This window comes from Balaenoptera acutorostrata, chromosome 1 (genome assembly GCF_949987535.1).
Source record: "Balaenoptera acutorostrata chromosome 1, mBalAcu1.1, whole genome shotgun sequence".
NCBI lineage: Eukaryota > Metazoa > Chordata > Mammalia > Artiodactyla > Balaenopteridae > Balaenoptera > Balaenoptera acutorostrata.
In genome coordinates, this window is record NC_080064.1 from 159,011,379 (window position 1) to 159,038,391 (window position 27,013).

A 27,013-nucleotide genomic window follows, 5' to 3' on the forward strand; every position below is an offset into this window, starting at 1 on the left:
CCTCTCCTCTCCTCTCCTCTCCTCTCCTCTCCTCCTCCCCTCCCTCCTCCCCTCCCTCCTCCCCTCCCTCCCCTCCCAGTGCGTGGGGGAAGAGAAAAGCGCTGGCGTCAAGTTGTGCTTCGGGAATCCAAGAGCCAAGATTTCCACTTCCCACTTGCGTGAGGGTTTTTGCAGATGGTCGTTACTTTTCCCGCTGGGACCCCTTTGCTCTGTGTCAGATGAATGCCAAATCATTCTACTGGAAATGACAGAGTTTTGAGGTCCAGTTATCGGTTTGCGGAACTTCCCCCCATCATTAAGATAGAGATGCCGGAAAGAGCCCCTACCTTGAGGATGGAGGTGGCGGTGGGGGGAAGCTGTCTCGGCGCTTTGCACATTCAGACTCATTAGTTTTTCTACTCGCCCTAGTGGGTTGTCTGACCCGAGCCCCAGAAAATAGCAATCTACAACCTGAGGGGGGAGCGGTGGTAGTAGGTCCTCCAACCCAACTATCGCAGGGGAAAAAAATCTTTCATAGTGTGTTATATTTAAAATTTTGACTCAGTACCTTTGTTTGAGCAGTGGTCTCTAGAAGAATTTTCCTAAGGGCTCCACCCAAAGAAACTAATAGTTGGCCAGATCCTCATTTGCATTTGGTTTGCATAATAACTATGATCTCTGATCTCAAAGTACATTTTCCTCAAAACTTGAATCTTGTTCTCCCCCAGGGCCCTCCTTCTTTCTTTCTTGCCAGACGATGATCAACACCTGGTTCTCAGCCTCCCTCCCCTGCAGTCCCCTTCAGGTATCTAAGGCTCAAGACTCCCAGCCTCTGATCAGATACCCAGGACTCTGCAGCCAGGGTTCCCAGAGAAACATCGGCAAACCTGCCCCTTCTGCAGCTTCTCTGCAAAGCTACCCCTAGTAGCTTTTAAATATTTGTTAAAAGCTACTCTTCCAGCCTGTTTTGGGTTCACTGGAGTTTTGTGGGGTTTTTTTTTTTAAGGGTGTCGGAAAGGCCCTTTTAAAAAGATCAGGGGCCTTTTAAAATTTCCTCACTAATATGAGACTTCAACAAACCCAACACAAGTCTTAGATTCATAGACTTATAGAATTGGAAGAGACTCCAGAGCTCAAAGGAGGATAAATATTTGCTGGGAAGGGAATTTGAATAACCAGAGGAAGCCCTACGTAGGGGAAGAAAGCAATATAAAAAAGTGAGTTCATGATTCAGAAGGATCTCTTGGGATATTGTTCTGTTCTCATATAAGGTGAAATCTGTGCAAATGCAAAGGACCCTTAATTGCAGGCAACCTTGAATGAGACAATGGGAGGAGAAGCTCATGAAAGGAGATGTGACAGAGGCTTGTGTTTCTCTTCTACCCACTGTGCCGGGACCTTGGGTAGTCCAATTCGCCCTCTGAGCATCAATAGTTCCATCAGCTTCACTTACCACTCAGGGCTGTTGTGAAGATCAAAGGAGAGAATGTAATGGACCATTTTGATGACCGCAGGCAGCATGCTCTGCATGTATCATGATGTCTACATGATGCTATTCATGATCCTCAAGAGCCACAGGGGATAAAAACCTGCATTCATTCACTCACTCATTCACTGCTTGATCACAACACAAATATTTGTGACAGCTTACTGTGTGCCTGTCATCAGGCTAAGCTCAGAAGCCTGAGAGAACAGAGTAGCACAGGGCCACCAATGCTCCAAATTTGCTGGAGTGAAGAGTCTTCAGGGAAGAGCTAACAGGAAACAGGCCTGCCTGGGTCACTGGGGGATCATATTAAAGGCTTTATGAAGCATTTTGGTAGGGAGAAAATTTTGTGTTATAAGAGCAACCAGGGCATATCAAAAAGTTTAGGTTTGTCCTGTAGGTGACAGAGAACCCAGGGTGTAGACTGAGAGTGATGTGACCAGTGACGTGCATATTACACAGGAGGACTTGGAAGACACTGCATGTCTTTCTTGCCTTTGCCCCTGTACATCCACTCTTGGCCTTCTGGCTTCCTAGAAGGGGTGGGCCAGTGGGGAGCCACCGCAGGAGAGTGGGAGGAGGGAGGTCAAAGGGGTCTGGATATTTCTTCCTCAGGATCCTTCTCTTTGGGTTCACTGTGGGCTGGCTGCCACCCTCAACCAAAGATCACAGCTTCCCTCCAGGTGCTTCCCCCTCCCTCTCAGCCCCTCTCCCTCCCTCTTCCTTTTCCTCTTCTCTCTTAATTTACATAATCACTCACTCCCTTCCTTTGACTTTCAAGCCAGGGAGTGGAAACTCCTTTTCCTGCTGGTCCCTGGGTACTGCACACTGTTCCTTGTGGTTGTCCTATACCCTGCCAGCCCTTTGTAAATTGTTTCGTCAAATTGGAGTATGCCATTGGCATCCTGCTAGGTTAGGCGTACTGGCTTGGAGCTCGACAAGGAGGCCATGTCTACATTCAGAGTGCAAGATCAGAGAATCTCAAAGCTGGGGCAGGGGGTGTGAAAAGGAAAGGACAGATACAAGAGAGAGTCAGGAAGTCAAAATCAATAATGTGTGATAATGTATTGAATGTAGGGATCATCAGAGAGGGGGAGGAATGTAGAATTACTCCCCACTTGATGCCTCAGGAATTGGTGGTAGGTGGTGCCATTTACTACGGGAGGGACTGTAGTCACACAGGTCCCAGGTGTTGGGGGAGCAACCATGACTTTAATTTTGGACATGTTGGATTTGCAGTGTCTCTGGAATGTTTAGGTGGAGATGTCTAGCTGACTTCGGATTTATGAAACTAAATTGAAAGTAGAGGTGTGGACAAGTGATATCAATTTTGGACTCTTCAGTTCATAGATGATCAACAAAGTTATGGGCATATGTGAGATCATCCAGGTGGGCATATACAGGAAGGAAGAGGCCTGCAAAAGAGATCATCGAGAAGAAATAGCCAGGTTGATAGCAGGAAGAAATGAGACCCCAGAGTGTCAGAAAGGAGGATAGGAGAAAGTGTCAGGAAAGAGGGATGGGGACACAAGTGCAGCAGAGACCTCCAGGAGGGCAGGGCTGAAAATGCCCTGTGGAATGACAAGGAAGTCAGCGTCTGGGCTCTAGGTGCTGTGCGAGATTCTTGAGTTGCTAGCCTTGCTGTGTTCTCAGAGAGGAGGGTAGTTGGGAGAGAGCTTGGAGAGCCCACCAGAAACCCAGGCTGCTCTCAGTTTGGAGTTATTAGGCCAAAAACACAAAAGGAGACTTTTCAGAACAACTTCTCTGTACCACGCATCTTCCCAGTACCTTGTAATGGTCTCAGACTTCAAAGACTGTATACAGTGATGGTGAACTACTGGGTCTCTGAGTAGGCAGTTACATTAGGCATTGGTTTGGGGACCCCTTTCTTCCTCCCTTTCCCAGCTCTGATACAGAGGTGATGGCGATTTCCAAAGACCGATGAGTCTGATGAGTAGGAGGACAAAGAGCGTCGCTTTAAAAATTAGTGGGAGAAATTTAGCTTGCGGGGGGGCGGGGTGGGGGGTGGGGTTCCGCAAATATAGAATCTGTGAGTTTAGACTGCCCTCTGGTGGGAGAATTAAGTTCAATAGTCAATGTGAATGAGAAGCTTGATGAAGCACTCCAGGAAGATTTCATGCTTTTAAAAAGGAACAAGATAGCACTACTTGGTGGCGTTTTGTAATGCAACATAGCAAAAGCAGATTCAGTTCATGCTACCTCAGGTGTGACTTTACAATGTTAACAAGTCAAATTTCAATTAGACTTTCAAACTTTGCCGTTGCCTATATGATAAAATTATTCTCCTTCGCCTGAAATAAACCCCGTCAGCTGTCTCTAACCCCTCTCTTCCTCTCTACCTCCCTCCATTCCAGCCAGATTAATTTATTCACCATTCCCTAAACACAATTTTCATTCCTCATTTTCCTTCCAGACTTATTGTTTTCCTTCCCACTGTGCCTAGCTCACTGCTGTGGAAATAGGTACTCAATAAGCAATTCATGAGTTAATCTCAGTGTATTTAAACAACTGGTTTATTATCCTGGAGGAAAGAGAATATGATGTAACAAAGCCATTGGGCAGGAAAAAAAAAACTTTATTTCTGCCCCTTTAGGACACTGGACAGACACCATTTCCCTTTCTTAAAAAAAAGTTAGGTATAATACATTTCCACATCTCATTCAAACAAACGGAGCAAAAAGTTTTTCTGTATCTAACACATGAGTGCTCAAGAAATGTCTGAATAGATAAATGTCTGTCTGGCTCATTACAATTTCCTCTGCATACCTGTGACAGTTACTTGTTGAAACTCAACTCCGATCCTGAAAACTTAGGGACCCCTGTCCTCATTTTATACCTACTGCCTTTCTGTCCATTCTCATCTCCTGCCACTTCCTGTACTTGAATTCTTATTACTGCATTTATTACTTTGTTAAAGTTAATTGCTTAAATGTCTGCCTTCTTTCTTAGACTGTGAACAAGATCCGTGTCCTATATATCTCTGACTCTGGAGCCAGCACAGAACCTAAGCCATAATAGATGATCAATAAATGTTTGTTCAATTAAATTGTTCTTTCCTGTTGCATTTTGAGTCTATTCCTTCTAATCTTATTGACAGTGGGAAAAGGAACAGAGTAGTAAAATTTTAGATTTAGAAGGTATCTTACAGGTCATCTAATCAATTTCCCTCATTTTATAGATGTGGAAACCCAGGCCTGTTTAGGATCACACAGTTCGTTAGTCTTTGTTCTAAAAGAATCAGACAATTGTAGGAAACAAACTCCTACAACTGAGGCTGGGCAATTTTGTTCATTGTGTTCAGAAGCCTCAAGTTCCCAGAAACAAAAATGAATTCCCTTATCAGTCTTGAAATTTCATAATCCTGTGTTCCACACCCTATGCGTCAGGGTTGATGAAGTTGATTTTAGGAAAAACTAGGCTGATCTGGAGATTTTTATTCTTAATACTCCATGTTGCTTCCACTGGTACACACTTATACTGCTTTAGAAGGATTCACCTTGTGAATCTGACTTGAAAACTGCAACTTGCCGGGAAGAGGGAGAAAGGCAAAAATTGAATCAAAATCTAAATTAAAGGTCTAAACTCTCTTTCTCTCAATCTAAATTCAGACCCACCATTCCAGTCACTTCTGTTTTCCTATATTAGCTCCTCTATTCATGAATCAAATGTATCTTTCCTTCTTTTGTGCTAAGGAATGCTTATTTAACAGCTACATCATCTAGTGAAGGGAAATATATTGTTCATTAACAATATGGGGAAAATACTGTAATCTGGTTCAGTAGAATATAACTAAAATTAAGAAGTCCTAACAGGGAAGTAATATATGGCAGACAGAAGAATTGTAATAAAAAAAGGTTGTAGCTGTCTGAATTTTTAATGTTCATCTTGGTCGCCCATCTCTGTCATTTAGTACCGCTTGGTTTTAGAGAGCTTAGTAAATATTGGAAATTTAAGAAACACGAACTATGAAAGAACTTGAAGAAAACATGTATTAAGTAAATGGAGAAAAATATAGAAAAGTGAATGTTTTTCTTCATCTTGCTGAAAAAAACACTTTAATACTAATTAAAACCTAAATTTAATCTATGTGAGAAGCAATTTATTAGAATACTATCAAATAGTCAAAACAGAAGGTGCCCGGATAGCTCAGTCGGTAGAGCATCAGACTTTTAATCTGAGGGTCCAGGGTTCAAGTCCCTGTTCGGGCGTTTCCTTGTTTTCTTGTCCCTTTCTTAGCTTACTACATATACGAAAATCTCAATGCCACAGCGTACTTCTACCTTAAATCGAATCAAGTTCATTTTTCATTGATTTCAGAGTATACTAAATAAACATTCTCAGAGAAGAAAACGAAGCGACTACCCCAAATCACTCAATTTCTGGGCGAGTATGGAGGTTTTGCATGGTAGTTTCCCAGCGGGAAGGAATTTTTTTTCCTTCAGGTTTCTACTACTTGAGGAAAAAAAAACCGAAAAGATCTAATTCTAAGCGCCCGAACAGGGACTTGAACCCTGGACCCTCAGATTAAAAGTCTGATGCTCTACCGACTGAGCTATCCGGGCTCTCGCGAGGGACTGCTTATGCTACAGTGTTTTACTTAAGAAGGAGGAACCTTGTGTCATCGCTTCCTTCCGCCGGCATTTTGTGAAACTGTTTTAAACCCAATAAAGCTCTGGATTCATACGCCAAGAAAAACAAGAAGACGTAAATCATGCACCTTTCAACAGCCTTACCAGTTAACTCAAAATTACGAGACACATGTGCCCAATAACCATTATTAGACTTCTTCGATTTGTAACCTCTCTAACAGGTCCAGGATTAACAGAACGGCGAGGTATGTTGTCACTTTTGAAGAGTTGTAGTGACACCAGATCTGCTATGCTATTGATAATAGGGTGGATATCAGTTCTAAAACCTACCCGACAATAACAACAAAAAATGAATCTCTCTAAGAGAGAATACAGATGTGCTGTTCTGAAGCTATTGGATTGAACTGTGTAGTATAAAGTGGGAGAAAGGACCCTGCAGAGGGATAGTGGGATTGTCCTGTAGGTCCCTTAATGGAGTCCAAGTAATTTTACATGATGCAAACCCTGGAGTAGGTCACCCCCAATGGCCTTGAGGGCAGAAATCCTACTAAACCAGAGCGGAAAGCTGAACATGCCAGCAGAAAGACATTTTATTGATCTTGGCATTGGAGGCTCTTCTGTTCCACAGCCACAGTAATCTGAGCACTGCCCTTTGCTATAGGGTTGGCGAGGAGAATTACCCTCGGTGGGGCTTAGAGTGAGACATTAAAGTGTTTTCGTTAGCTGATGTTGCTTTGCCTTAATGCCATCTGCTTAACTCCAACTGCTTTAGAAGTGATTGCTCTGGTCCAGCAATTCCACTCATAGGAATTTGTCCTAAAGAAATAATCAGGGATGTGCAAAAAGACCTGATTACAAGCAAGAACGTCAAAGCATTTTAATTGGAAAAAAAATTGTAAATGACATAAATGGCTATATAAATTATGGTACAGCCTTAATAAGGAATGATATGCAGCCCTTAATAATCATATATAAAAGAACACAACTTGGGAATAATTGTAAAATATTGTTAAGTTAGGAAATATTTCAAATAAAAAAATTTAAATTAAATTAAAAATTTAAATTTAAACTTAAGGATATATTGTACAGCACAGGAAATTATAGCCATTATTTTGTAATAACTTTTAACAGAGTATAATCTCTAAAAACACTGAATCACTATGTTGTTCACCTGAAACTAATATAATATTGTATATCAACTATACTTCAATTTTAAAAATTTTAAAGTGTGCACATATGTACACTGAAAAACTGAAAGGATAAATGCACTACGTAAAGTCTGGGTTCTGAAGTTAGGTGCCCCTTTTTGAATCCTTATTACCACTCTGTGATCTTGAGTAAGATATTTCTCTGTCTCAGGACAATAAAATGATTGCAAGAATGAAATAAGATAGTTTACATAAATTGCTTAGAATAGTGTCTGACATGTAATAAGCATTCATGAAGTTACATAAAGAGTTAATAGCAAAGATATAACAAGATCAGACTCCATGGATTCTGTTCTATCATTCTCTGACACTACCCAACCTTCAACAATTGCTTAACATATTTAAAAAAATTAATTTTTATTGAGGTAAAATTGACATCTAACATTATGTTTCAGGTGCACAACCTAAAGATTTGATATTTGTATACATTGCAAAATGATCACCATAATAAGTCTAGTTAACATCTGTCACCATACAGTTACAAAAATTTTTTTTCTTGTAATAGAACTTTCAAGATCTACTCCCTTAGCAATACAAATATGTAGGACAGAATTGTTAACTATAGTCATACTGTCTATAAGGCTTAACACATATTTGTTCTTTTATTGAAGTATACTTGATTTACAATATTGTGTTAGTTTTTGGTATACAGCAAAGTAATTCAGATATATATACACACACACACATACTTTTTCATATACTTTTCCATTATGGTTTATTACAGGATATTGAATATCCCAGTGCTATATACTAGGATCTTGCTGTTTATCTATTTTACATATAGTAGTTTGTATCTGCTAAACCCAAACTCTTAATTTATCCCTCCGATCTCCTTCCCCTTTGGTAACCATAAGTTTGTTTTCTATGTCTGTGAGTCTGTTTCTGTTTTGTAAATAAGTTCATTCTATCATATTTTAGATTCTGCATATAAATGAGATCATGTATTTGTCTTTCTCTTTCTGACTTACTTCACTTAGTATGATAATCTCTAGGTCCATCCATGTTGCTGCAAATGGAATTATTTCATTCTTTTTATGGCTGAGTAGTAACCATTGTATATATTTACCACATCTTCTCTATCCATTCATCTCTCGATGGACATTTAGGTTGCTTCCATGTCTTGACTACCGTAAATAGTGCTGCTATGAACATTGGGGTGCATGTATCTTTTTGAATTATAGTTTTCTCTGGATATATGCCCAGGAGTGGGATTGCTGGATCATATGGCAACTCTATTTTTAGTTTTTTAAGGAACTGCCATACTGTTTTCCATAGTGGCTGCACCAATTTACATTCCCACTAACAATGTAGGAGGGTTCCCTTTTCTCCACACCCTCTTCAGCATTTATTTGTAGACATTTTATGATGGCCATTCTGAATGGTGTGAGGTGATACCTCATTGTAGTTTTGATTTGCATTTCTCTAATAATTAGCGAAGCTGAGCATCTTTTCATGGCCTATTGGCCATCTGTATGTCTTCTTTGGAGAAATGTCTATTTAGGTCTTCTGCCCATTTTTTAAAAAAATTAATTAATTAAATTTATTTATTTATGTCTGCACTGGGTCTTCGTTGTGGTGTGTGGGCTTTCTGCGTGGGCTTCTTTTGTTGCAGAGCACGGGCTCTAGGCACGTGGGCTTCAGTAGTTGTGGCACACGGGCTCAGTAGTTGTGGCTTGCGGGCTCTAGAGCGCAGGCTCAGTAGTCATGGTGCACGGGCTTAGTTGCTCCGCGGCATGTGGGATCTTCCCGGACCAGGGCTCGAATCTGTGTTCCCTGAATTGGCAGGTGGATTCTTAACCACTGTGCCACCAGGGAAGCCCCTTCTGCCTATTTTTTGATTGGGTTTTTTTTTTGTTATTGAGTTGTGTGGACTGTTTGTATATTTTGGAAATTAATCCCTTGTCAGCCTCATCATTTGCAAATATTTTCTCCTAGTCCGTAGGCTGTCTTTTCATTTTTGTTCATGGTTTCCCTTGCTGTGCAAAAGCTTGTAAGTTTGATTAGGTCCCATTTGTTAATTTTTGCTTTTATTTCTATTGCCTTGGGAGACTGACCTAAGAAAACGTTGCTACGATTTAATTTAAGGCTTAACATATATTTGACTGGAGTGGAGGGAGATGTAGAGAATTTGGAAAGCTGACAATATTGAGTTATTAATAATTTGAGCAAAAGAATAACTTTATCCCCTAAGCAATGGGGAACTATTAAAATTTTGACTCATTAATGTCCGAATTTCTCACTCAAAGGAACACACATTAGATTTGTTCCATTCATGTTACATTAAAACAATAACAAGGACTACCATATTAAGTATTCTCTGTACGAATCAAATGAGCAGAGCTAATCATCCACATAGGGCTAATGGTAGAATGGTTTCTAAAAGTGGCTGTGTGTAGATGGGATGTTGAGTCATCAAATTAAGAATATTAGATTGACCTTTCTTTGCTCAAAACCCTTTGATTCTTCCCTGCTACTTATTGAATAACACATGGAACTTTTTATAGCAGCATTCAAAATCCAAAATCCAGCCTGCAAATCCATCCCATGCCAGTGCCATTTAATAGAAATATAATGCAAACCACATATGCAATTTAAAATTTTCTAGTAGCCACATTAAAAAAGTAAAAAGAAGCAGATAAAATTAATTGTATACTTTATTCAACTCAATATATCAAAATATTATTTTGACATGTAATCAATAGAAAATATTATTAAGATATTTTACATTATTTTTTCCTACTAAGTCTTTGAAATCTGATGTGTATTTTACACTTACAGCACATCTCCATTAGGACTAGCCACATTTCAAACCACATGTGCCTGGTGGCTATTATATTGGACAGTGTAATTCAATACAGTGCCAATCTTCTATACAGTAATCAACATTTCAATCAAAGGAGACTCTTTCTTTCTCTGGTTTTTAGACAGTCTTCTAATTCTTCCTCCCTCTCCTCATTATTTATGCCATATTTCTTCAAACGACTTCTCCCACCTCTGCCTCTTGAAATCCTATTCATTCTTAAAGGCTCCATTCTTCTACAAAACCTTCAGTGATTATGTTAAATGGGAAGGAAAGATTAATTCAAGAACCTATAGACTCACAGTTTATAGATTCAATAATAGAGCCATACATTTGTTGTTCAATTTGTAATTGAAAAAGTAAAATTGGATCTCTGCATTACAACATGCACAAAAATTCACCACAAATGAGTTAAAGGCTTAAATGTGAAAAGCAAATATTTAGAACTTTTAGAAGAAAATATTCAAAGTGTCTTTATGATTCCTAGACAGGAAAGAACCTCTTAAAAAATATACAATAAAAAAGCTATCATAAAGAAAATAATTAATAAATTTGACTTCATTAAAAAACTTCTGTTCAAAGGACAGCATTCAAAAAGTGAAAACAAGCTATAGATTTGAAGATGTTATTTGTAATTCATATAATTAAGAAGGATTAATATCCAGATTATATAGGGAACTCATAAATCAATAAGAAAAAGACAAACCAATAGAAAAATGGGCAAAAGATATGGACAATTTATAGATGAGTAGTCAATAAATATGAAAAAATACTCAAACTTACTAATAATCATGGACACATAAATCAAACCACCACGAGAAATCATTTCACATCTATTTTTAAAAAACCTTGTTATTATGCAAGTGTTGGCGAAAATGTGAAGCAACAGAATCCTTATACACTCCTTTCAGGAGTGTATACTTCTACAATCACTTTGGAAAGCACTTTATCACGATCTAATTGAGTTGATAATGTGTATATTACCCAATAATTCTACTCCCTAAAGTACACATGGAGACGTGTACAAGAATGTTGATAGCAGCATTGTTTGTAGAGCAAACAATAGGAAACACCTAAATATTTGTCAAAGGAAGAGATGGGATAAAAAAAAATGGTGGTGCATTCATTACTGTTATGGGCTGAATTGTGTCCTCTCAAAATTCATATGTTGAAGTTCTAAGCCCCAGTACCTCAGAATGTGACTCTATTTGCAAATAGGCCCTTTATAGAGATGATTAAGGGAAAATGAGGTCATACAGGTGGGCTCTAATCCAATATGGCTGATGTCTTTATGAGAAAAGGAGATTAGAACACATACAATGTGCAGACAGAGGGACAAACATGAAGACAAATTTAAAAAAATTTTAAAGCATAAAATATTTGAAAGGAATATATACAGGTATATAACTTAAAAGTCTAAAGAAATGCATGGCAGGGGTAAGTACCAAACTCAGGATAATGGTTCCCTCTGCAGTTGAAGGAGGGAGATGCCATCGGAGAAGGGACTGTGGGGAACTTTTTTGTATAGGTAAAGTATTGTTCTATAGGAAGAATGGTGGGGAAAAGGAAATCATATTCTTCATTATACCTTTTTGTATGTCTGAAGTAACTCCTTATAACTTTTTTAAAAATTTATTTATTTTTGGCTGCATTGGGTCTTTGTTGCTGCATGCAGTCTTTCTCTAGCTGCGGTGAGAGGGGGCTAAACTTCGTTGTGGTGCGCGGGCTTCTCACTGTGGTGGCCTCTCTCACTCGTTTTGGAGAACGAGCTCTAGGTGCGCAGGCTTCAGTAGTTGGGGCACACGGGCCCAGTTGCTCAATGGCATGTGGGATCTTTCCAGATCAGGGCTTGAACCTGTGTCCCCTGCATTAGCAGGCAGATTCTCAGCCACTGCACCACCAGGGAAGCCAACTCCTTATAACTTTTAAGAAAGGCTCTAGACCAATAACACTGGCTTCTAATTCCTTTAAGGCTGCAATGGGCCTTAGAAAAGTCATCTGATTCAGCCATTTTATGTTACAGATTGGGAAACTGAAGACCTGTGTAACTTTCTCATTTCTAGAATAGCTAGACTAAACCCAGATTTCCTGTTTCTTTATTGAATAAATGGTTTGTGAGCGCAGTTCTTAGAGAAGGAAGCGGTGATCACTGAGTCAGTTACGAGCTTGTTAAGCCAATTTCATTTTCTTTTTTGGCAAGATTACTTGACTGGTAGAAGAAATACTATAGTTATGATTTGTTTTCATGATAGCAAGTCATTTAATGAAGTTTTATGAACTCCTTGGGAAAGGTCAGAGAAATGTTTCCAGATGTTGACCTCTAGTAGGTGGGATAATTGGTTTAAGAACAACCCTAGAAGAGGAACAATTAATCATGACTCAGAGTCAACCATGAGGGGAAAAGCTCTATTCTTAATCATGCCCTATTCAACATATTTACCAAGGCTTTAAATGAAAATAAGTTAGGTATGTTAATCAACAATTTGCAAAATGCAAAAGTGAAAGAGCTAATCTCTCCTGACACTCCAGGCAAGGCTAACTGCAGCTCATCATTGCACTTATCACATTCTCTTTACCTGGACAGTCTGAGGCCTCCTCTAGGCAGATTCCTAGGATTGTTTTAGAATCCTCTACATTGGTGCTTGGCACACAGCAGATATTCAACAAATACTTGTCAACAAACTGAATTGCATGACAGGATCACAATTCCAAGAGTCCAGGAGACAGTAGGAAAGGACCTAAAGTAACAAGGTACTATTTAAAAGATACAAAACAAACTCCTGTTTGGGATTTTTTCAAAAATTAAAATTAATTGCAGAAAAAGAGAGGAGAAATAGTTGACAGTGGTTCACCTAAAAAAGCTCTCTGGGAGCAACTGTGAAAAAAGAATTAATTCTTCAGCTCATTTACAGAACTCTGGATCTCCACCTAAGTCGGAGGTTATGCCAGAAATAGAGCAAGGTGCAATGTGCAAATTAAGAGAGGTCATTGCCCCATTTTATTTTGCATGGGTGTGTATCTGGTTCTGGGAGCCACATTTTAAATAGGACAAAGAGGTACTTGTTCAGAAGGGTGGCAAGGGGGCTTGAAGCCATGGCAAATAAATAGTTGAAGGTTCTGAGGGGATTTTCAGCCTGCAGAAAAACAAAAGAGAGGGTTAGAGATGGGACATGATAACTGTCTGCAAAAAAACCCAATAGTACTTATATTGGAAAGAATAAAGCCTTACTCCTCTCCAAACTGCAGAACTGAAACCAACAGAAATGGCAAAATAACGTATTTCAGCCCAGAAATTCCTCTAACACCTAGAATCATCCTAAAATAAACGAAATGAGGTATTGGGGGGAGGTCATGCCAGTTGGCAGTGGCAGAGGTTGAAGACAGCCTGCCTGAGAGGTTTGAAGGTACTTTTGTATTGGGAGAAAGCAGGCTAGATGACCTGGTTGTGTGATCCAAATAAGCTCCACCTCATTGTCCTTTGCATCTCTCTTTTAGCATTTCTTGTAGTGATTCGTGTATATACTAGGCTTATTCTCACCCAATTAGCGACAACACTAGGATGCTGCTTCTCCGCTCCAGCCACCTCTGGGGAGTAAGAATGAGTAAGTTAACACTGAGAAACAGAGGGAGTGGCTTTTCAGCTTTCTGAAGAGTTGAAAAGGTGGCCTCTGATTATGCTTTTAGCTTTCTCCCCTCCCTGTTTTTTGATCTCCCAGGACATGTTTATGAATATCACAAGACCCTGCAATTTCCTCAAATGTTCTCTCTTGAAACCTCACAACTCTTAGTGGTCCAGGTCCTGCGACTCTCTTTCCCCGCACTGGATCTACTCTATGGTAGGGACGGCTCAGCCTTCTGGCTCTCTAGCCATCCAGTTGGCCCATCTATGGTTTCTGGAGGCCTCACCGGAAGCTCTTATGGGAGATGGGTTGGCGAGGCCGGAAGTTGCGCCCTCACTGCTCGCCGTTTCAAAATGCTGCTGGGGCCTTAGGGCCTGTGACTGACGCCCCCTCCCCCCCCGGGCTCTGCGGGGGAGCGACTCATGGAGCGGCCGTAAGGTGTGGCTTTTGGGTTTAGTCGGCGGGGTGCCGGGAGGCCGGGGGTGGGAAGTGGAGAGTGGGGAGCGGGCGCGGCGCGGCCAGTTCTGCAGGCCCCGGAGCCGGGGTAGCCGGCGGGAGGAGCTAGAGGCGTGGGTGGCGGCGTGGGGACGGTCGCACAGGGCGGAAGAAGGGCTGGTGGGGGAAGGGTTATAAGATGAGAATCAGCAGAGGACAAAAATGGAGGTGGAGTGACGTGATGCAGGTCGGCCAACAGGTTACAAACCAAATCGAAATACATTGACGATGCTTAATTGGACGCAAAATATGAGGATGACTGAGGCACTTTGGAGGAAAGGTGGGAAAGAGGGAGGCGGAGAGAGTGACATTGAGATGTCTTCAAAATTTTAAGGTAGTAATTTTCAGGGCTGCGGACCATCTGTCTCAGAGGCACTTGAGTGCTTGTTTGAAGAATGCTCATTTGGGGGCCACACCCAGACTTCCCCTAACAGAATATCAGGAGCTGGGGCTCGGGAATATGTATTTTAATCAGCACATTTCCCAATTGATTCTTGTACACCCTCGAGTTTGAAAACCCCTGTTTTAAAGCGGCACCCGGAGAAAATGCTGCTTCTGTTTTCCTTCATCCGGGAAGATCTATTAGTTACGAAGCTGCTCCATTCTTTGGGATGTTGGCACGGGGAACAAAAAGATAACTTGGTGGTACCTTTTGGTATTAAATTTTACTACATCTCAGTTTGGGTTTAGTCCCCTCCCTCATACATTCCTGCTATGAAAAGTTAATTTAGTTTAGAAGTACTTATTTCGGAATATTTTGTTTCACAGTACGGTCAGGATCACAATTTTTTATTTTAAAGTTTTTTTAAAACACTAAAATACTACTTGCCTGTTGTTAAAAAGAAAAATAAGCACACAGTACAGAAGTGTGTAAAGTTAACTGTCCATTAACGTGTCCCTAACCTGTCCCCTCCTCAAGCTAGCTACCCTTAACTGCTTGGTATTATGTCCTTCCTGACTTTTTCCACACATATTCGCATTTTTAAACAACAGTGGGGTCATTTTGTGTGTACTGTTCTGTACCTTAAGTTTTTCAAATAACATCAGGGACAGCTTTCCATAAAGTATACATATAATATTTTCTTTTAAGGGCTTGCGTAGTATTGAATTACAGGGTTGTACAAGAATTTCTTTAACCAGCTCCCTATTGATGGATTTTTAGGTTGTTTCCTAGCATATTGTTTGTTTTGCAAACTGCTGGAGCATACTCTTGCTACACACTTCACCTTTTTAGATGTGTAACAGACCTTGTAAGAACTAAAACAACATCTGAATGGTAGTTTCTTTTTTAAAAGAAAACAGTTGGTTTTATTACTTTTACATATTTAGTTGAAAGACAATCAGACTGGTGTTTAGTAGAGGTCCTTAGGGCTTTAAAGAATTGATAAGAATGATTAGTTCTGCTGACTTCTGACAAGAAGCTTTTATTTTAATTAGTCTTTAAATCACAGTTATCTTCAAAGGTAGAGATTTGAAGATGAGGTGTAGGAGTCTTTTGGACTAAATGTAGGGTAAAAACCACTCTTCTGTTATCATTGAGAGTTGTATAAGACTGTTCCTGCTCTCTATGATTTCAGTCCACTAGGGGACACACATAAAAACATAAATATAATGTTGTGAGTGTTTTAATAGAGGTGCTCTGGTGTCATCAGCTTCCTTTGGGGAGTCAGAAAAGCCTTGACCAAGGAGGTAACTGGAATAGGATTTCCAAGATTACTAGTTTTTTCAAGATACAATAGATAAACACACGGAATTTTTGTCATTTCTTACACATTTGCTGTGTACCATTCCATAAGGTAATTAAAACCTAATGTTTTAATTTAATATTGTTTTTTCTATTTTCCCACCTTTTTAATGAAATATTTTAAAGTTTCACAGATGTGTCATTTTATTTACCTTTAAATATGTCAGGATGTAGCTCTTATCAGGTTAGGATTTTTAAAAAATTTACCACAGTGCCTTTCTACTACCATTTACAGCTTCTTTTTTTTTTTTTTTTAACATCTTTATTGGAGTATAATTGCTTTACAATGGTGTGTTAGTTTCTGCTTTATAACAAAGTGAATCAGTTATACACAGCTTCTTAATAGTATCTAATACCTAGTACATAATTCAAAATTTCCTGATTGTTTAGGAAAAAATGACATTTTACAGATGGCTTGTTTGAATTAGGACTTGAACAAGGTCCACACATTGTATTAGGGCAGTGTTTTTTAAGTCTCTATAACAGTCTGTCCACTTCAACAATAATGCTGCACCCAAGACCCTGTAGAATTTCCTACATTCTGGATTTGGCTAATTGCCTGCTTTTAGTATTGTTTACTTATTCCTCCACCCTCCATTTTTTCCCCCTACAAACACATATTAGTTAGATCTAGAAGCTTGATTAGATTTGGATTGGGGGTGGGGGGCCAAGAATACTTCATAGGAGGTACTGGGTGCTTCCTGTTGCTTCACATAGGAAGTACACGATGTGTGAATGTTGCTCTTTCTAGAGATAAATTTGGTCAGTGGGTCAAATGCTGTAAGCCTGCTCAATGTGTTTTTAAGTCCCCCCTTCCCCCAACCTTTCACTTATATGGTTTTAACACCTATTAATGATTGTTGAGGAGATGACATTTAACTGGAGACTGGAAGGTTTAGGATGAGTCAGTCTTGTACAGAACTGTGTTCAAAATGAAGGAACAATGTGTGCAGAGGCTCTGAGAAACTAAGAGATCGGTGTGGATGAGGTGCAGGGAGTGTGGGGAAGAGCAGTGTAAGTTGGAAAGACTGGCAAGGTGCTGAGGGCCTAGGCTCTTTATTTTTTGAAAAGTAGCAAGCAGTGGAGCAGGGCCTGGCAGGGTAGGATTGTTTATTTTGTTTTTTTAATCCTTCTGGCTGTAGTGTGGAGTTTGGATTGAAGTGGGGTTAGAGAGACAGTTAAGAGTCTATTGCAGTGACACAGGCAAGAAATAACATTTTTTGATTTGGGGAATTGGTGGTGAAGATGAAGAGAGGGCGTGGTTTTGAAAGATTTAGGAGTTAAAATCCATAAAGTTTGATGATGTGATAATGGGGGAAGAGGGAGAGATCAAGATGACTCTAACTTTCTGGTTTGAGAAACTGAATGTAAAAGGATAAGCTTTAGTCTTGGGCAAGTTATTTGACTTCTTTAAGCCTCAATTTTCTGTATTAAGGAGAGACTAACAGTACCTAACCCTGTTGCACTCAAAACAGATTCCAGGTGGAAAAGGGACAAGATCTTGCTTTGGGTTCAGAGCCCATCAACTGACTTCATTTCTCACATACATCTGAGAACAATTCCTTTCCTCATGATATTTTTCTCTCCTATTCTTTCCAGTGTTCTCCCATTTTAAAATCCTCCCACTGCTATTGCCATTCCCTCTCATTCCTCCTCTGCCTTGCAATCAAAAGTAATTTGTCCTGCTCTGAACTTCTATGGCCCTTAAATCAGTATCTTTTTAATGGCACAACACTTTCTACCAGATGTTAAACCCTTATTGAGGTTTAAATTCCTCAGAGCTGCCAAGCGGTCAAGTCTTGTTCCTACTAAGATGCTGAACTAGCATGACTGCTGACTCCTTTCTCTCAAATCATCCCTAGAGGGACTATAAAAGGAAAATACTGTGAGAAACAAATGGGTGATGTGGACTTTTTGAACTGCTTTGTGGGGTGGAGGTGGGGCTGGGGGGAGGGTGGGTCTTTGGCCTAGGACAGGAGTCAGCCAGGCATGACTGTAGGAGAATAAAACCATGGAAGAAGGGAACTATTGGAATACTGCTCTAGTTGCTCTCCTGCCTCATTACCTTGGAATTACCTTTTTCTACACTTGCTGTGACTCAACCCTAGTCCAGCTCTCCTTAAGAGTAAATCAGGGCATTACAGAAGCATATACTTGTGAGGAGGAGTTGAGGAAAAAAAACAAGCGATGACTGACTTTAGGCAGTCACTTCTCTGCCCCTTAACTTCTTAATTCTTAGGTCTCCCCAAATCCCTATCATAATGCTGTATCTCCCTGGGGAACAAAATGTGAATCCTTGGTCTGAGCAGTGATTGTATGGGATGGATAGTGATTGTGGTTATCTGGTGCTTGGGATTTTCTACTTTAGTGTTCATTTCCTACCTTACTCCAGCTTACTGTGGCTGATTTTGGCTGGAATTTGGTCTTCTCCCTTATGCTTTGCCTATCAGAATAGCTGCTGTCCTCTAGGAAAAAATAACAGTGTTGAAGAGCACAGGTATTTCAAGAGAACAACATATAAGCTTCATTGGAACATAAATAATAGAATAGATGGATCCAGAGTTTAAAGTCAGGGCTTCCCTCATGGCTCAGTGGTTAAGAGTCTGCCTGCCAATGCAGGAGACACAGGTTCGAGCCCTGGTCCGGGAAGATCCCACATGCCACGGAGCAACTAAGCCCATGCGCCATGACTACTGAGCCTCCGTGCTACAACTACTTAAGCCCGTACGCCTAGAGCCCGTGCTCCGCAACAAGAGAAGCCACCACGATGAGTAGCCCTCGCTCGCTGCAACTAGAGAAAGCCTGCGCACAGCAACGAAGACCCAATGCAGCCAAAAATAAATAAATAAAATAAATAAATTTTTTAAAAAAGTTTAAAGTTAGACTGATAATCATTCTAGAAGAAGTAGGGATGATATTAGCAACTTGAAACAAGAATAAGCAGAGGCTGATAGAACCAAGCAGAAATAGTAGGCTTGAAAAATACAGTGGTTGAAATAAAGAACATCACATCAGATGGATGTAACAGAATGGATACGATTGAGTGAATTAGAATTCTAGATTGAGGAAATCTCCCAGAACAAAGGAGAAAAAGGACAAAGAAAAAAAATATATAAATGAAAAGTTAAAAGATAAGGAGAATAGATGTAGAGGTACTCACATCTGAATAATAGGAATCTTAGAGAAATAAGAATGAAAAGGAGGAAGTATTGAAGAAATAATGGAAAAATAGTTCTCTTTTAGAATTAAAAAGGAAAAAGAAAGTCCCCAGATGGAAGGGTTTTTTAGAGTGCTAAAAATAAGAGGTCAGGAAAAACTCACTTCTAGACACATTATAGTGAAATTTAAGCATATCACAGCAAAAGAAAATTGTAGGAGCCTCAGAGAGAAAGAACAGATCACACACAAAGGAGCAAAAATTGAATTGACATAAGAGTTTTGAACAACATCACTAAATGCAAGCAGACAAAAGAGTGTTTTTAGGGTTTTGTAGGGAAACTTAGAGCTTTATACCTAACCACATTTATTTAAATAGGAGGGGATGATACAGGTATTTTCAGGCATATGAAGTATTGGAAGCCTTGCCACCTAAAGGCCCACATTGAAGACAGTTCTAGATGAAGTACTGAGAGATTCAAATCCAGAAAATGTTACAAGAGATATATGAAATAAAGGTAATCAGATATGTTGTTATCATTTATTGTTGTAAAGGCTAAGGCCAAAGGGGAAAAAAAAAGAGAGAAAAGGAAAATTCAAGAGACAGAAAAAGATATCTACTCCAGAATTTAAAGTCCAAATGATATTGTGCTAAAGTTCATATCTTATTAGCAAGGAGACAGAGATACAATTTTAAGAAAGGTAAAAGGAAGAGTAGGACAAACTGCAATGCTAAATTAAGATGGTAGAGACAGGAACTTCCCTGGTGGTCCAGTGGTTAAGACTCGGAGCTCCCAGTGCAGGGGCTGGGGTTTGATCCCTGGTCAGGGAACTAGATCCTGCATGCCACAACTGAAAGATCCCAAGTTCCACAACTAAGACCTGATGCAGCCAAATAAATAAATAGTAAAAAAAAAAAAAAAAGTGGGGGAGACTTCCCTGGTGGCACAGTGGTTAAGACTCCGTGCTCCCAATGCAGGGGGCCCAGGTTCCATCCCTGGTCAGGGAACTAGATCCCACATGCATGCCACAACTAAGAGTTTGCATGCCGCAACAAAGGAGCCCACGTGCTGCAACTACGGAGCTGGTGAGCCACAACTAAGGAACCCGCCCGGTGCAACCAAATAATAAGTAAATATTAAAAAAAAAAAAAAAAGAAAGAAAGAAACTCTTTGGAAATTCCAAAACCTGTTCTTAAAAAAGAAAAGAAAAAGATGATAGAGACAGATTTATAGATATCAATTACAATAAATGGACTAAATTCACCAAAGATAAAAATAGACAAATTGGATTTAAAAACTCAAAATCCAGATATATGCTTTTTACAAGGGCACGCCAAAAGTTTAAGGGCATGCAAAAATTGAAATTAAAAGATTGGGGAAATACATACATGGAAATACTAACTAAAAGAAAGTTGGCATGACCATACTAATACAAGATAAAATATACTTTAAGACAGAATGTCTTAATTGGGATGGAAAGAAACACTACATAATTATAATCACTATATATTAATCACTCACCAAGAAGATATAGCAGTTTAAAGCGCGAATGCCTCTGATTAAAAATCCTTACAGCAGATGAAGTGAAATTGGTAGAACTACACTGGGATCAATGGAGAAATCCACCATCATGGTGGGAGATTTCATTACGTCTCTTAATTAATTGTAGATCAAGCTGACAAATTGGCAGAAATAGAAGATTGTAAAAAACCAACAAGATTAACCTAATGAACATAGAGTTTTGCACGCATTTAGTATGGAATTGATCATCAACTAGACCATGGTGAAAGCTGTAACAATTTCAAAGATCAAGTTTTATGCAGAGGGTGATCTCTCCCACTGTGCTGCTAAATTAGTGGTTAATCACAAAAACATACATTTGAGAAATACAGTATGCATATGCATAGCTATATAATTCATGGATTAAATAAATTATGGAAATTTAAAAATACCTACAGCTGAATGAGAATGAAGACTTTATATATCAAAACCTATGAGCTGAATAAAAAAGTAGTGCTGGGGTAGGAGGGGGAAGGAATTTTTAGCCTTAAATATTCAATTATAAAAGGAGTGAACTAAGTGTCTAATTTATAATAATCAGGAAATGAACAGAATAAATTTTTTAAAGTAGAAGAAGTAGTAAGATATGTTAAACAGTATCACGAATGGAAAGAAGGATGCAACTGTATACTAAATAAAGATTAAAAGAATACTATCAACTATACGCCAGCAATTTTGAAGACCTAAACAAAATGGAAGAAGAAAAAAGCTTGAATAATCTAATATTTATTAAGCTAAAGCAGCAATTAAAAATCTTCCCACAGGACTTCCCTGGTGGCACAGTGGTTAAGAATCTGCCTGCCAATGTAGGGGACACGGGTTTGAGCCCTGTTCCAGGAAGATCCCACATGCTACGGAGCAACTAAGCACTTGTGCCACAACTACTGAGCCTGTGCTCTAGAGCCCGTGAGCCACAACTGCTGAGCCCGTGTGCCACAACTACTGAAGCCCATGCACCTAGAGCCTGTGCTCTGCACCAAAGAGAAGCCACCACAATGAGAAGCCCGTGCACCATAACGAAGAGTAGCCGTTGCTCGCTGCAGCTAGAGAAAGACTGCACACAGCAGCGAAGACCTAACGTAGCCTTAAATAAATACATACATACATACATAAATCTTTCCACAAAGAAAGCACTGGGTTTTATAAGTTTTATAGGTGAGGTCAGAAATCTTTCAAAGACTAGAAATCTCAATTTTGTTGTAGAATTTTTTTTCGGGCAATAGACAAATAGGGACTAAACAATTTATTCTGTTAGGCCAGCTAACCCTGACATCCAAATGAGACAAAAACTTGACAGTGGAAAATAACAGACTTATTTCATTCACTAGTAGAGACTTTACAACCTAAACAAAATATTAACAAATCAAAACCAACAGTATGCAAAAAAGGATAATATCCAAAACCAAGTTGGATTGATCTCAGGTATGCAAGGATTTCTATATTAGAAAATCCATAAATGAAATTCAAAATTTACCACATTAATAGATTAAAAAACCAAAAAAAATGATCGTTTTAATAGGTGTAGAAAAAGCATTTTCTAAATCACTCTTCCATGATATAATCCTTTTTTTTAAAAATTTTATTTTGTTGAAGTATAGTTGATTTACAATGTTGTGTTAGTTTCAGGTGTACAACACAGTGATTCAGTTATATATATATTCTTTTTCAGATTCTTTTCCCTTACTGGTTATTACAAAATACTGAGTATAGTTCCCTGTGCTATACAGTGGGGCCTTGTTATCTATTTTGTATGTAGTAGTGTGTATGTCCATGATATATTCTTTTTTTTTTAATCACATTAAAAAAAAATTATTTGGTTGCACTGGGTCTTAGTTGCAGCAGGTGGGCTCCTTAGTTGTGTCATTCACACTCTTAGTTGCAGCATGTATATGGGATCTGGTTCCCTGACCAGGGATCAAACCCTGACCCCCCTGCATTGGGAACTTGGGGTTTTATCCACTGTGCCACAAGGGAGGTCCCCATGATATATTCTTTTTTTTTTTCTTTTTAATTTATTTATTTATGGCTGTGTTGGGTCTTCGTTTCTGTGCGAGGGCTTTCTCTAGTTGTGGCAAGCGGAGGCCACTCCTCATCGCGGTGCGTGGGCCTCTCACTATCACGGCCTCTCTTGTTGTGGAGCACAGGCTCCAGACGCGCGGGCTCAGTAACTGTGGCTCACGGGCCCAGCTGCTCCGCGGCATGTGGGATCTTCCCAGGCCAGGGCTCGAACCCATGTCCCCTGCATTAGCAGGCAGATTCTCAACCACTGCGCCACCAGGGAAGCCCCCATGATATATTCTTAATGAGGAGCAAAAGGAACCCTTCCAAGATGATAAAGAATAGCTATAAGAAAAAAATAGAGAAAACATGTTATGTAGGGAAACATTAGAAGCACTCCCTTTAAAATCAGAGACAAAAATGCCTGATACCATGTGTACTCAACATTGTATTGACAGTCCTAAACAGTAATGTAAGACGAGTAGAAGAAATTAGAGGCACAAGAATTGGAAAGGAAGGAATAAAGTTTTATCTGCAGGTGATATGGTCATTTACATAGAAAACAGAAGGATCCACAGACAAATTACTAAAAATAATTATGTAAGTTTAGCAGGTGACTGGATATAAGATTATTGAAAGTCACTTGTATTTCTGTACGTATGCAAAAACCACTAAAAAACAATGAAAGAGAAGGCATCACAGTAGTATCTATATCAACTTTAGAAATCAGTCTAACACAAATGTGCTAGACCTCTAAAGGGAAAATTGTACAACTTTTCTAAGAGATATTAAATAAGATCTTAATAGAGGAATATGTCATGTTAATGAATTGAAAAACAGTTTGATCTATATATTAAATGTAATTTCATTCATAATCCCAAGAGGGATTTTCATGGAACTTGATGATGCTAAATTTTATATAGAAGAGTTAAGGACCCAAGAATAGCTGGTCACTTCTAAAAAGGAACGGGAGGGGAAGACTTGCCCTGTGGGATAGCAAGACTCCTGATAAGATATAAGAATTAAGATAGTGTCAGGGGCTTCCCTGGTGGATCAGTGGTTAAGAATCTGCCTGCCAATGCAGGGGACACAGGTTCAAGCCCTGGTCCAGGAAGATCCCACATGCTGCGGAACAACTAAGCCCATGAGTCACAACTACTGAGCCTGCGCTTTAGAGCCCGCGCTTTAGAGCCCGCGCGCTACTACTACTGAAGCCCACACACCTAGAGCCTGTGCTCTGCAACAAGAGAAGCCACGGCAATGAGAAGCCTGTGCACCGCAACAAAGAGTAGCCCCAAAGTGTAGCGCCCGCTCGCTGCAACTAGAGAAAAGCCCGCGTGCAGCAACGAAGACCCAACACAGCCAAAAAAACTTTAAAAAATAAATTAAAAAAAAAAGTGTCAAATTGTATAGACAGGAAGATCAAACCGGTGGACTAGAATAGAAAACTCATGAACACCCATGCATGTTGATACACAACAAAGGTGGCTGTCAATCAAGAAGGTCATGTTCAATAAATTGAGCTGGGAAAAAATGGCCATCCATATAGAAAAAGAATAAAACTGACCTCTAAAAAGAAAAAAGTCAACTCTAGACGGATTAAGGGTTTAAATGTCATAAACAAAAATTTTAAAGTTTTAGTAGACATCCCCCTCCCCCCCCCCACACAAATCTTAGTAGAAAGTCTAGGTGAAAATGAGACCTTGGAGAGTAAAAGATTGCTTAAGCCAGGCAGAGATCATTGACTAAAAAATAGAAGATTGATAAATATAAATTTTTAAAATTAAGCTTTTGCTCAAAAAGATTTTTCCACCTTCTAGAAAATAGAAAGGACATTAAAAATTGGGAGAAGATATTTGCAGGACATCCAATTGACAAAGGGTTAATATTAAAAATATATAAAGAACTATTACAAATCAGTAAGTATAACAGTCAATTAGAAAAGTGTGTAAATGACAAGAACACATTTCACAGAAGAGGAAACACATATGGCTGATAAGCATGTAAAGAGATAGCATCATTAGTGATCAGGGAACTGTAGACCAAGCCCATACCTATTTGATTGGGAAAAATTAAAAAGTCTTAGGACATCAGATGTTGGAAAGGAGGTAGATTCACAGGGTATCTTATACATTGCTGATAGGATTATAAATTGGTGCAAACACTTTGAGGACAGTTTGGTGTCAGATCCTAAAGTTGAATATTCATATATGCTATAACCCAGCAATCTGTCTTGTAGATATGCCCACGAGATACTTTTTGGCACATGTAGAAGAACGTTAATAGCACTAATGATAGTGAAAGCCTAGAAACAACTCAAATGTCCATCACACACTGGAAATATACAGCAAAGTAAAAAAAGAATAAAATATGCTATGACATGGATGAACATTGAAAACATTATGCTAAATGAAATAAGCCAGACACAAGGACAAATATTGTATGATTTCATTTATATGAGGTACCTAGAATGGGCATATTCATAGAGACAGAAAGTAGGGTAGTGGTTACCAGGGTCTGGGGAGAGGGGATAGTGAGTTATTGTTTTATGAGTACAGAGTTTCAGTTTGCGGTGATGAAAAAGTTCTGGAGGTGGATAGTGGTGATGGTGTACAACATTGTGAATGTACTTCATGTCACTGAATTGTAAATTTAAAAATGGTAATGGGGTAGGGAAGGGAAGGACTGGGAGTTTGGGATTAGCAGATGCAAATTATTATATATAGGATGGATAAACAACAAGGTCCTACTGTATAGCACAGGGAACTGTATTCAATATCCTGTGATAAACCATAATGGAAAAGAATATGAAAAAGAATTTATATATGTATAACCGAGTCACTTTGCTGTACTGCAGAAATTAAACACAACATTGTAAATCAACTATTCTTCAATAAAATTTTAAAAAATGGTAAATTTTATGTTATATGAAGGAACTCAAGTGACACGAAAGTAGGAATTTATTTTAGTGAAACAAAAATTCCTAAAATTACATATAACATACTTCCTTTTTTGTGAGTTAAAAGCAGCTAAACTGAAAATATGTACTTTTTAGGATTCCATTTTGGTGCAGTAAAGTGCATAAAAAGGAAGGGAAGAAAATCAAAACAGAATTCAGGATGATTGTTGGGAGGAGGCAGGGGAATGGGAGGGGGAATCTTATGGGTAAATATAGACTGTTGCCAGAGTCCTAGTTTGTGGATGTTTATTGCATTATTAAGAAAACTCAAGTAAAAGTGGGCCATGTGTGGATGAACAATGAGAGTATGTATTGAAGGAAAGAATTGTGATTAATTCTGTGTACTTGAAGTCTAATGGGAAAAAAATATTGCTAAGTGGGGACTTCAGAGCTGTTCTGAGTTTAAAATCTTGACTTCACCAGTTTACTAATTGTGTGATCTTGGGCAAATAATGTCCCTGTGCTTCTCTTGCTTCATTTATAAAGTAAGGATAATAATAGTGCCTACATCATAGGATTATTTAAGTATTAAACGGATTAATATATGTGTTGGTACAGGTTAAGCTCTATATAAGTCTTTGCCATTTATTTCTTATGATGCTATGTGCTGAGTTCTGTGGGATGAACATCCCATTCTATGCGTTGGTTCTGGTGGTCTCACTTGTAGTTTGTCATGTAGCTGGAGTTAGGTGTCACCTGAGGCTGGAATGTCCCAAGATGTGTGATGCTTTGGAGGGTATGGTTGGAAAGCTGAGCTCAGCTGGATGACTGAACCTCTCCACGTGGCCTTTCTGTGTGGTCTCCAGTAGAGTAGCCAGTTGGGAGATGTGGTTCATTGGGGGCCATTTTTGGAAACTGTCCAAACTATTATTAATATTTGTATCCATCATGTTGTTCTACTATGTATATAATTGACAGTTTAGGCAGTGGGGATATATTAATGAACAAATAAATAGAAATCCCTTCCCACTTACAGCTTATGTTTTACATGATAAAAATTAAAATGTATATAGTGTGTTGGTTGGTAACAAGGACAGTGAAGAAAAGAAGAATAAAGCAGGGAAGGAGATAGGGAATACTGGGGGTTGGGAGTTGCAGTTTTTAAAATGTGTGGTCACGTTTAAAATGTGTGGCCTCGGGCTTCCCTGGTGGCGCAGTGGTTGAGAGTCTGCCTGCCGATGCAGGGGACACGGGTTCGAGCCCTGGTCTGGGAGGATCCCACGTGCTGCGGAGCGACTGGGCCCGTGAGCCACAGCTGCTGAGCCTGCGCGTCTGGAGCCTGTGCCCCGCAACGAGAGGCCACGACAGTGAAAGGCCCGCACACCGCGATGAAGAGTGGCCCCCACTTGCCGCAGCTAGAGGAAGTCCACGCACAGAAGCGAAGACCCAACACAGC

The 27,013-nt window shown here is 39.4% G+C and overlaps 1 protein-coding gene and 2 non-coding genes across 7 annotated transcripts in view; 2 read left to right on the forward strand and 1 right to left on the reverse strand.

Annotated features, from left to right (window-relative positions):
* Positions 1–5,621: 5,621 nt before the first annotated feature.
* Positions 5,622–5,694, forward strand: TRNAK-UUU (transfer RNA lysine (anticodon UUU)). The gene has a single exon. It is a non-coding gene; the product is annotated as a tRNA-Lys (tRNA).
* Positions 5,695–5,975: 281 nt separating this feature from the next.
* On the reverse strand, positions 5,976–6,048 carry TRNAK-UUU (transfer RNA lysine (anticodon UUU)). Its single transcript has one exon. It is a non-coding gene; the product is annotated as a tRNA-Lys (tRNA).
* Positions 6,049–14,019: 7,971 nt separating this feature from the next.
* MDM4 (MDM4 regulator of p53) overlaps positions 14,020–27,013 on the forward strand; it is a 42,102-nt gene continuing 29,108 nt past the window's right edge. For 4 of the 5 annotated variants that reach the window (XR_449666.2, XR_449667.3, XM_007166169.2 and 1 more), the window contains exon 1: positions 14,020–14,141. The gene's annotated coding sequence lies outside the window, so the exon portion shown is untranslated. Of the gene's footprint in view, positions 14,142–14,342; positions 14,479–27,013 lie in introns of those variants that run through there. The other variant, XM_007166170.2, reaches the window with a different exon arrangement.